The sequence below is a fragment of the Peromyscus californicus genome, unplaced genomic scaffold (genome assembly GCF_007827085.1).
Source record: "Peromyscus californicus insignis strain IS unplaced genomic scaffold, ASM782708v3 Scaffold_22__1_contigs__length_63687245, whole genome shotgun sequence".
NCBI lineage: Eukaryota > Metazoa > Chordata > Mammalia > Rodentia > Cricetidae > Peromyscus > Peromyscus californicus.
The window spans coordinates 19,995,195-20,007,492 of NW_026294525.1; positions in this window are offsets into that span (position 1 = coordinate 19,995,195).

Here is a 12,298-nt window from a genome sequence, read left to right on the forward strand (position 1 = left end):
AGATATTTGGACTGAGAAACCATTCTGTTATATTATTTGGCTAAGTTTTTGTACATGAATAATTTCTCTTCAAAGAATCAAAGTATAGGTTAAGGATGTGGCTCCATTTATTGAGTGATTTCCTAGCTATACAATACCCCAGGTTCAACCTCCACTACCACATATGCCAAGTATTGTGGTATATGTCTTTAAACCCAACAGATGGGAAGTAGAGGCACAAAGGTCAGAAGTTCAAGTCCATTCTCAGCTACATCAAGAGTTTGAGGCCAGCCTGATCTACATGAGTCTTTGTCTTTAAAAACAGCAGGGGGGGATCAACATATAATGAAATATATGATAGCTATTTTACTTCAAATAAGTAATTTTTAAGATTGAAAAAAATTAGTTACATATATGTGAGGGAGAGTATGTGCACCTATGAGTTCAAGGGCCTGCATAGTCCAGAAGAAGGCATAGGCCTCCAGGAGCTGGAGTTACAGGTGGTTGTGAGCTACTCAGCCTGGATTCTAGGAACCAGACTCAGGTCCTCTGCAAGAGCAGTATATACTCTTAACCACTGAGCCATCTCTCCAGCCACTTTAGATCATTTTTTAAATGAGAGCTGTTGAAACTTCTCCAAATATCACTCTGCAGTTCTTGGGCTATCTACCCATTGGAAATCGAGAGAAGTAAATTCACTTGAGGTCCAGAAGAGCATAATTCTGGAAATTAGATAATTTGTCTTCCTTTCATCCCAAGGGTATCATGCATGGTCCTTTATTATTTCTGTTTCTTGTCTACATTGTCTTTCAGGTGGTCTTGGTCAGATTCATATTGATTGCATAGTTCTTAGAGTATGGTTCCTCCACTGTGATTCTCTTCTTGGTCCTCATGACTTTCTGTTTTACCAATTGTCCCTGAGGTTCGACATCATCTGAGAATTTCCTAGAATTGTGTATTTTCTGGAATTCATACTCAAGAGATTTTAGAAATAATGGAAAGGGGATCCAGCCGCTGGACTTTTAGTAGACACACCAGCTAATGATGTGTAGCCGACTAGATACATACTCATGTTCACATGTGTGAGTGCACAGGTATTTCCACGTATACTTCTCAATACCCTTGAAATATCCCTGTGGATGTCTCCAGTTATTTCATACCTAACATCATGGCAAGAAAACTCAGCTCTCTCTTCCAGATCTCCTTTTTAGCATATGACACTGCCATTGGCCAACTCACCCTAGTTAAAAACTTATGTCATTCTTGACTCCTCCTTCTAGGACAATATCCTGTCAACTTTGCTTCCCAAAAGTATTCTCAATCCTCCCACTTCGCTCCCACCATCTTCCAAATTTCTGTCTAGCTATTTTTCCTTCTTTTCTCCTCTGATCCATTTTTAAAATGACAGCCATAATGATTTTTTAATTCAAATAATATCGTTCTCTGATATAAAACATTGTGTTATCTTTGGGTTGTTCATGGAATAAAACTCAGTTGTCATTCCATTCCCATGTCAAGCCATGATCTGGCTTCTCCATACTCTTTTTTAATTTACAAGACTATCCCAATCACCACTGTTTTTCCAATATGCCCCAAACTTCTCTCATCTACAATTATTTCTCTTGCAATTTCCTATCTTTAAAATAATCTGTCCTCTAGTCTTAGTGGTTGGTTTATTCTTATAGCTCAATAATTCATTAAAATGATAATTCAAGAAAAACCATTCCCTAACACTCTTCTTAAAATTATTTCACTGCTATTAGAAAGGTTCTTTACAAGACAGTTCAGCATGAGGATCATGCTCTGTAACTCCCATTCCTTCTGTGTTGATGTGCTTGTTATTATCTCTCTCTGATAATAAAGTATAAGTTATTTAAGGACAAAAATTTTGGCCACTTTATTTATAATTCCTAGCCCAGAACACATTTAATATATACTTAGAGATAATTTTTTTTGCTTATGTTTATGTGTAACATGTATATGGATACATGTGTATGTGCATGCATTTAGTTGCCATGGATTGTCATCAAATGTCTTCCCTGACCCCTCTCTATCTTACACAGTGAAATGGGTCTCTCAGTGAAACTGGAGCTTGCTTTTACAACTAGTCTGCCTCAGAGTTGCTTGCTTCAGGGGTTCCCTGTATTTATCTCACATGTACTAGGATTACAGTCAGGCGATCATGCCCTCCCAGCTTTTATTTATGTGGGTTCTAAGGATCCAAACTCCAGTCCTTTTGCTTACATGGCAAGCATTTTACTTAGTCAACTATCTTTAAAAGTAACTTTTAAATGAACTAGGTGGCAAGACTTTTGGTTTTAGCTCTTCAGTGTAGCATTAAATATATAAATATATTATAATTGACTTGAAACTTTAGGATAAAAGAGATATATCATTTTATTTACAAATTTTGCCCAAACAGAGCCAATAAAATATGTGTGTTTGTGCATGTACGTATGTGTGTGTGCATATGCATATTGTATATACATATATATATATGTGGGTCTACATTTATGAGCATAAGGACAACACTAAGGGAACTAGGAAGTTTTTTCCAAAGGAGAAGACCATTTCTCCCATTCTCAGCATTCCCTAGTTGCCTGTAGTTCTTCCCTAGAGAAAAGAAGAGCCTGCTATATTGGTTATCTAGTAACAAGCGGTCAGCCCTGAAATCATATACATACCAGTAACTTTATATGTACTGTACTTGTTGTTTTTCACTCTTTGGCTCCTTTGCTCTTTGGGGGCCCACCACTCAGCACCCAAATTATTCACATGCAGTCTTATTCTTTCTTATGAATGCCCAGCCTTTGTTGGCTTGTTTCTTGCCAGTTTTTCTTAACTTAAATTATCCCAGCTATCTTTTGCCTCTGGGCTTTTATCTTTCTCTATATACCTTTCTTTACTTCTTATTCCATGGCTTGCTGTGTAGCTGGGTGGCCCCTGATTTCTTCCTCTCCTTCCCTTTTCACTTGTTCCTCGATTTCCTCTTTCCAGAGTTCTTCTTCTATTTATTCCCTCTGCCTGTCAGCCCTATCCTTTCTCCTGCTTTGCTATTGGCCATTCAGGCCTCTATTAGACCAATCAGGTGTTTTAGACAGGCAAAGTAACACAGCTTCATGGAGTTAAACAAATGCAATATAAAAGAATGCAACACATCTTTGCATCATTAAACAAATATTCCACAGCATAAACAAATATAACACATCTTTAACTAATAATATTCTACAACATTTCCCCCTTTTTGTCTAAATAAAAATGAAAGGTTTTAACTTTAACATAGTAAAACTATATACAAAAAAGGAGTTATCGAGTAAGAATTATGTTTACAACATTCAGTCTATTTGTATTTAGCAAATTCAGAGAAAATATTCCATTGTCTATCTTTTCTTAGTGATTCCAAAATTTTATACCTAATTTACTTTCTATCATAACTAAGGAAAAAATTAACTCTAATTATTTAGTCTTTAACTCCATTGAAGACCCCACAGAAGGATGTAATATTACCTAACAACAGAGACATCTTGCTGCCTGGACAGTCACTCAAAGTTCCCCTGCAACATTAGGGCATTCATCTTCAGCCTACAGGTCTAGAGTTTCTGGCAGACTTTTTATTGAGGCAGAAAATTTGAAGGACTGTCCGGCCTTGTACTGGCAAAGTTCATCAGTTGCTTTCCTCTTGTCCTGCAGAATAACTGGCAGACTCTTCTGTAAAGCAAGAATCTCAAAAAATTGTCCTATCTTGTTTTGACAAAGTTCACCAGTCTTTTTCCTGTGTGCTCTGCATGTCCAGTTTGCACAGCATACTGTCAGGAAGTCCAGACAAGAGCAGTTTATTGCCCAAATGGCTAGCTTTGCCACACTGAAAGCAAACTCCATAAGGAGTTTCTACAATGTCCATCATCGTCTCTGAAATAAATTGGTGCTGCCAGGAGCAGATGTGTCTCACTGTCCTGAAAAACTCTATGCAAACAAAACATTTTAAATGCCATATTCTATAGGTCTTTGAGGTGTTTGAAAACCATTTATCTATCTAAAATATATCTCTATATGATTTTGAAAACATAACTAACATATCTACAAATTTGATTGTTATAGATGACTTAACTACTAACCTATATTTCTTGTTTATCCTAAATAGTTTATAATAATAGCTTTCAAAAACTAGAATTTTACCCCACGTTTTTAAATGAACTGCATAGGTATAATGCCTTAAACAAGAGTAGAAACATATATACAGTGTAACAAAAAATAACTTTAAATTTTTATCAATATACTGTATTTCTCTAAGTGATAACAAACATCTATAACCCGCCAAATAACCAAAGACCACCCACTCTTGGGAATGTGGCATCATGTTCTCCAGACTGCTTCCTGTTGTGTAGATGAATTTCTAAATGGCCTTATTAAATAAAAAGCACAGAGCCAAATATAGGGGTGAAAGCCTTAGAGAGATCAGGGAAATAGGGAAAGCTACCAGCCAACCTTACCTCACCAACTCTGCAGCTTCCAAAAAGAGCAACGTCCTGTCTACTCAGGCTTATATGCCTTGCTGGTCTGCCATCTGATTTGCTCTCTGTCTAGCTATATCACTTCTTCTTGGCCAGCTCTGTCACTTCCTGCCTGTACAGGCCTCCAGAACTCTTTGGTTGGTACTGGATTTAAAGGCATGTGTCACCACACTTGGCTCTGTTTCCTAGTATGGCCTTGAACACACAGAGATCCTGCCTGCTAAGTGATAGGATTAAGGGTGCATGCTACCACTGCCTGATTTGTTTACTTAAAATTACTTGCTATTTCCTCTGATCTCCAGGCAAACTTTATTTATTAAAGCAAAACTAAAATATCACATTTCAGTACAAATAAAATATCACCACATTTCCCCTTTTTTGTCGAATAAAAATAAAAAATAAAAAAGTTATAACTAATATAATAAAAACTATATACAATAAGTACAATAACTATATACAAAATATACAAGCAATAAATATATCAACAATGTCTAGTCCATTTGCATTTGACAAATTCAGAGAAAATATTCCATTATCTATTCTATTTTGGTGAGTCCAAAATGTACCTAATTCACTTTCTGTCCTAACTTATATTACAAACAAACAACTATCTTATGATGTCTTTCAAACTTATACACTTAATACCTCTTAGTGAGTTTCTTTTCTGAATTTCTTAACAAGGAAAACTGTAACTATAACTATCTAATCTTCAACTCCCTCAGAGACCCAAAAAGGAAATAATATTACCTAGTAAAATAGGAAGTGCAAACAAGTGACTTCCAAAAAATGAGTTATGACAGAAACAGCCAGCTTCCTGGACAGTCACCCGAGGTTTCTCTGCACGTTGGGGCATCATCTTCAGCCTACAGGCTTAACATGTCTGTCAGACTCATCTGTGAAGTAAGATGTACAAAAGTCCCACAGCTCGGCCTCACATTCGGTGTGAGTATTCCATGTACCAGATAAACTTGAATTCTGCTAGTATCTTGTCATGATTCAGGATTTTAAATTCTGGAAATTGCTGGTGTTTTTGGAATTCAGCTTCCCATTCTTCTCGGCTTGTGGGTGAAGGCATCTTCAGAGGTCCCTGAGAAAAACTGAGATACTGGCCAAGTACTGGGAAGAGCAGCGGTAACCTCTGTTGATATACATCACCTGTCAAGTTTCAGGAGGTCTGCCATGATCAAACCTGATCCATATTAACCTGGAACGAATCCACAGCCTATTGTTTCCTATGGAAACAAAGTCAAAACTTCCTCTACAAAGCATTTTTGCTTCCATTTGACAAATACATTTTTAATTTCCATTTTAAAGTTCAGGCATTCCTAAAGGATCTAGGCTGGTTTATTTCATCAGTCCCTCTTTCAATCCCATGTCTCTTAGCAGCTGTTGTTTGCTTATGAGCATGTAAAAAATTCAAAATCAACACAATACTATATAGGATCCAGACTTCCTGTATATTCCTCATCTCTGTGTGGCTTATTCTTTTATATTACTTTGCCTCTCTCTTTTAAAACTGTGTTTTATTATTTTTAAACTACTCATTATTTTCTATGACTGTCTATACCTATATTCTTTCTTAAACCTACAAATATTGGAAAACACACTGGAACCTATTTAGAGGTTTTTTTCCATCTGGATCTCTTTTATTGTGTATCTTTTAGCCTTTTTTGACTGTGTGAGCAAATTTTATACTGCTAAGTTACACCTGCAAGGCTGCATTGGCTGGCTATACCTACTTCTCAGTTTGTGAGAGCCAAGCCGAAAGCTCTCATCCTGTTTGGAGGTACATTTGACCAAGAACTGCACTCAAACCCCCAGCTCTGGAATGCCAGTGCCCTGCACTGTGGCAGGGGTTATTTTTTTTTACTTAGTTTTTATTTCTATTTAATGTGGAAAAGGTTGTTTAAGTGTTCTGCTATACAGCAGAAATTCTCAAAGGAGCTGTGTCTATTTTTTTTTTCCGGCTTTCTCAGACTCTAGATTGATATTTGAGCCCCACATTGGGTACCAGAACGTAGTGGGGGGGTTTTTGTTTTGTTTTTTTGTTTTTGTTTTTGTTTTTTTTACTCTTTACTCTGTTTGTTTGTGACCCTGCCACCCAGCTATACAACAGCAACAGAGGAAGGAAGAAAGAAAGGTACATAGAATAGAAAAAGATAAAAGCCTAGAGGAAAAAGGCAGGCAGGATAACTTAAGAAAAGCTACCTAGAAACAAGCCAAGCTAAGGCCGAGCATTCATAAGTAAGAATAAGACTCTGAGTATATATTTGGGAGCTGGATGGTGGGCCCCCAAAAGAACAAAGAGTGAAGAATTAAAGAAAACAGCAACAATGTACTGAGTAAGTTGTAGTCACAAATTTAAGAGAATATGTATGTCTGTGTGTTTTACAACAATTAAAGATATATAGCCATAAACTTGAGACAGAGCAAGGGAGTGCATGGGAGGGGTCAGAGGGAGGAAAGGGAAGGGGGGGAAACAATGCAATTATATTTTAATTTTAACAACTAACAAAAAAGATAGCACATGAGCTTGGGAGGGAAAAGTGATAAAGGAGATAGGGGATGAGTTAAAGGGGAAGGAATGGGGTAGATTTGATCTAAACACATCCACGAAATACATTATGAAATTCTCAATTAAAAAGTGAAAAAAACTTGTTTAAAGACATCCTTTCCCTCTATATATCCACTCATTTTTTTTCTAGCATCTTTTCTGCTTCTACTCCAGGTGCATTTAAGCATTTTACCTTCCCAGTCATACATAGAAGACATTCTTTTGTAGCAGACTTCCTGGTTCCCCAGATCTTATAATCTTACTGTTCCCTCATCTACAATGTTCCCCCAAGCCTTATATGTGGGACTTGTGTTTTACATGTATCAATTAGGACTGGGCACCACACAGCCAGCTGTTCTCTGCATCTTAACCAGTTTTCTGAAATGGTCTCCCTCTGTTGTAAAAGGAAGCTTTTTTGATGAGAGGTGATAGCACCTCTAGATACAAGGGTAAGTATTTAGGATGCAGTTAGGAATTCTACTGGTTTAGCAAAGTGTCGGTAGTGGGTTGTCCTCTAAGATCTATGGTGTCACCAGTCACATGTAGTTGGCTAGGTCTACAGCGCTAAACACGATTATAAGATGAATTGTTAAACAGTCTTATTAATAAAATTGTTAAGCGGTCTTATTAATTAAAAAAAAAAACGAGCCATATATTAAAACTGAGAGATCATAGCAATAGGACAAGCCACAGCCAACCCCACCTTATCGATCCCTCAGCCTCCAAAGAGATCTACTTCCTGTACACTCATGCTTATAGCCTTTCTTTGCCTGCCATCTCACTTCCTCTCTCTGCCCAGCTACATCACTTCCTCTTTCTGTCTAGCTCTGTCACTTTCTGTCTGTCTGTACAGACCTTCAGATCTTTATGGTTAACTAGTGTTGGAATTTGAAGGTGTGTGCCACCACGCCTGGCTCTATTCCCAGTGTGGTCTTGAACTCATAGAGATCCAAATGGACTCTGCCTCCTGAATGCTAGGATTAAAGGCATGTACTACCATTGCCAGACTTCTATGTTTACTATAGTGGCTGGTTTTTTTTTCCTCTCATCCTCAGATAAGCTTTATTAGAGAACACAGATAAGATATCACCACACACAATTTCTCTCATCTTCAGCAAAGTAGATGCTTTTAATTACAGAAATCTGAAGTTTGGAGAAGCTAAGCAATTTCAGCAAGGCCATACAGCTATTAAGTGGATAGTTGTAGAGGGTATTCTATCTAGAAGAGGAACATTTCCTATAGTGTGTTAAGTAAGCAAAGAATTCCTCAAACACTAGAAGGAAAAGAAGTACATGAGAATTAAATAGTTGTGGAGCTAAGATATTTAATTTCAAATACTAGTCAATATGTGGGAAGTGAGGTGCTCTCACACACACAGATAATTGGAGAAAAGTTTGTATAGTAATTTTTGAAAGACAATACTGATCACTTCTTAGTGTCTGTCCTAGAGAAATATGTATGACTATGAACAAAATTAACATTACAAACAAGAATGTTCAATGTGATCATGTTTACAGAGGAAAAACCTATACATAATCTAAATATTCGTGACGACTGAAGAGGCTAAATAGACTATAGTTTATCTATATCTAAAAGATAGAAGTAAAACAAGCAAAGGAAGAGTCTGCTTATTCTCCACATCTTTTTCACCCTCAGAGACATCTTCAGTCTTTCTGTGCCCTATGCTTTCTCATAAGAGATTGATCATTGTCAATGGCATTTCCAGATGACCACCACCACAGGCCATAACATCAGCCAATAGGAGACAGCAGCCAAAAACAGGAACTCAAATGATCTCTCAGCCATTCTTTCCCTGATCTTTTCTGCTTGGTGCTCTATCACTGAGACATCAGCTGCCTTTGGATATCCAGTTCTTACTGTCTCCGATAATGCCATTTCCTTTCCCTTCTCCTTCAAGGTAGAATTATTCACAGCTTCCCTGGTACTGGTCTTCCAGTAGCTCACTCTCCTATATTAGCTCTCTCAACCCTGTGTATTCCTCTGTAGTGGAGTCTTCACCAAAATCAGTTGAGCCCTGTGAATGACATTCTATTTTATGTCTAAACCCTGACTGTCTCTCTGTGTGTTTATATCTTATATAGAACACTAAAATAAATGGTTGAGTGAAAAATGCAAATTGCAGCATAATCATTATGGCATGAGCCAATAAAAATTCCACAAGTATTCAAAAGTGCATATTTATATACATATGTGTGTGTGTGTGTGTGTGTGTGTGTGTGTGTGTGTTGGGTGAATAGAAGAAGATTTAGAAAGATATTTTTTTCCAACACAGCAACAGGATTTGGAATGGCAAAACACCTCGCAGGAAATGGAATTGGGTTGGCATCCAAGGCAGATTTTACTTTTTGAAAATTTTTTAAAGTAAACACAATATGAACTACTTGCATAATATTTTAATTTTATTGTTTAAACACTACCATTGTGTCTCATGCCTATAAGCCTAGCACCAGAGAGGCTGAGGCAGGAGGATAGCTGTGAGTTCGACCAGCTAGGCTTTAGTGTAAGACCTGTGTTTTTAAAAAAAAAAGAAGTTAAAAACTACCAAAAGAGTTAAAATCTTTTCCACTTATTTAATCCATTGTATTAGTCAAGGTTCTCTAGGGAAATAGAAACAATAAAATAAATGTATATTAAAGGGGGTTATCAGAGTTATCAGACTGGTTTACACAATGCCCTTTGGGTGGTTCAACAATGTCTGTCTTCCCACTGGAGAAACTGAGGACCAGTAGCTTCTCAGTCCATGAGGCTTGATATCTCCACAGAGCTGATCTGGTGCTGAAGGGTGGGAGGATTTCTGGAGAACCACTGGTCTTCAGTTCACATGAGAAGGATGAAGAAGATGGGTCCTGATGTCAGTGGAGGAAGCAGCAGCAGCAACAGCAGCAGCAGCAGCAGCAGTAGAAACGAGAGGGTAAATTAACTCACAAGAAGGGTCAGCTGTGAAACCATGTGGACAGAAAGCAAAAGCTTATTGTCCCTTGGACATCCTTATAACTGGGCCAAGACTGCCAGAAGTTCCACCCATATTCAGGGTGGGTCTTCCCACTTCACTTTATGTAATCAAGAAAATATTTCACAAGCATGTCCAGACATTAATCTAATGGAGATAACTCTTTTTCTTCACAGGTGTTCCCAGAGGCTTGTTTCCTGTGTGGTTCTAGTCCTCATCAATATTAGCCATCACACTCATTATTTGTCAGACATACTCAGTCTTCTACCCCTTTCCCTAAAACCACTATTAGTATTTCATGTTGTCTAGGAAATGCTATACCAGGACATCTTGCCTTGGAATTTTCTGTTTGCATTTTGCTCCTTGAAATCTTATAGCTTTTTAACACCATTCGTGTTTATTCCTTGACATGTGTACATGTCTGAGGACATTAATTGAAATAGAAAGATCCTTTGACTAAAGTAGCATTATGCCCTAGGCAAGGGGATCCTGAACTATACAAGAGTGGAGAAAGAATGTAAGCCTATGTCCATTCATTCATTCCACTCTGCTTCTTGACTATGGATGCAATGTGACCAGCTATCTTGAGCTCCTGTTGCTGCTACCTGTAGTGATGGAGTATAATCTGGAAATATAAGCTGAAATAAATTCTCTCTAGCCTGAGTTGCTTTCTAATGGTGTATTTTATCATAGCAATAGAGATGAAAGAAAGACAGAAGCTGATACCAAGAAGTGGCATCATTATGATCAATTTGACCACCTGGCTTTTAGGTCTTTGGAACTGTTTGTAGGAGGAATGTGCAAGGGTGTAAAACTCTGAACTAGAAAAGCTGTTGAATTCTATTAGTAGAAACTTAACTGGATACTCTAGTGAGTTACTTGGAGTATAAGAATGCTGAGGAAAAACAGATGTGGAGTTCTGGCTTATGAGGTTTCAGGGATAGACAAGGACTCGATCAGAAACTGAGCCAGGGGTCAGTCACGTGAGGTTTTGGCCAAGAATATGGCTTCCTTCTACTCATGTCCTTGAGTAGCTGAGTGAAATTGAATTTAGAGATAATGAACTGATTTGTTTGGCAGAGAAAATTTCAAGGTGGTATGATATCAGGCTGTGCCGAAGAAGCACAATTAAATAGAGACCAGCACAATTGTAGAGCCACTTACTACACTACACCGGGGCAGAAGGAAAGGCTCTTGAAGGAAAAGCTCCAACTTTTGTAGGCTCCATATATGGAATCCAAATTAATTTAAAAGAAGAAAGCCTGAGAGTGTGTCTCCAAGGTGAGTACACAGAACGTGACTCAGCTGTGGTCCAAAGAGTCCAGGTTTACATCTCAAGCTGGCAACAGCATTTGGGAATGTTGTGTTTCCTATGTAGCAATGATTTTGAAAGCACGAAAGATGCAAGATTGAGGGAGTCATGGAGAGTAGCTAAGGCCAAGCACTGAGTGGTAAGGCTGGAATTCCTGCAGGCAAGTTTTGAGATGCCATTGTATGAAACTTTGGAGGTGATACCTCGGTTTCAGTAGAGATGACAGCACAACAAGACATCCATCAAGGAGAACTACACATATTGGTGTGTATTCTGACCAAGGGAGAATCTGTGTGTGCTGCAAATGGTGGAGCTACCCACGCTTGTTGGGGTCTAGTTGATGACAAGCCCTAGATGTTGGATATGGAGCTTCAGAATTTGATGTTTGTCCTGCTGAATTTTGGCTTTGGGCTTTTGGTTTGATAATTCCTTGCTGTGCCCTTATTCTTCCAGTTTGAAATAGGAGTGTGTTCTTTGTATGTTGGAGATGCATAACTTAGTTTTTTTCTTATTTTTGTTCTATAGGACCTCACAGGTAAGAGACTTTGTATTTTTTAAGTTTTGTAGGAATTTTAATAGATTATGGAGACTTTTAAAGTTGGGATATATTTTACTTTATGAAATAAATATGAGACTTGGGAGTCAAGGGGTATATAATTATGGCTTAAAATGGTACATGTGTCTGTCTAGTTGACAAGGTACAGGGTTGTGATGAATAGGTTTTAGTTTTTGCTTTTTGTTTTGTTTTTGTTTTTCAAATTTAACTTTTTATCAATTCTTTGTGGATTTCACAACATGCATCCCAATCCCACTCATCTCTCTTTCCCTTCCCATCAGCCCTCGACCCTTGCAAGCCCCGCCCAGGATAAAACAAGATAAAATTTAAAAGAAAAGAGAAAAAAAGAAGGGCTGGAGAGATGGCTCAGAGGTTAGGAACACTGGCTGTTCTTCCAGAGGTCCTGAGTTCAAT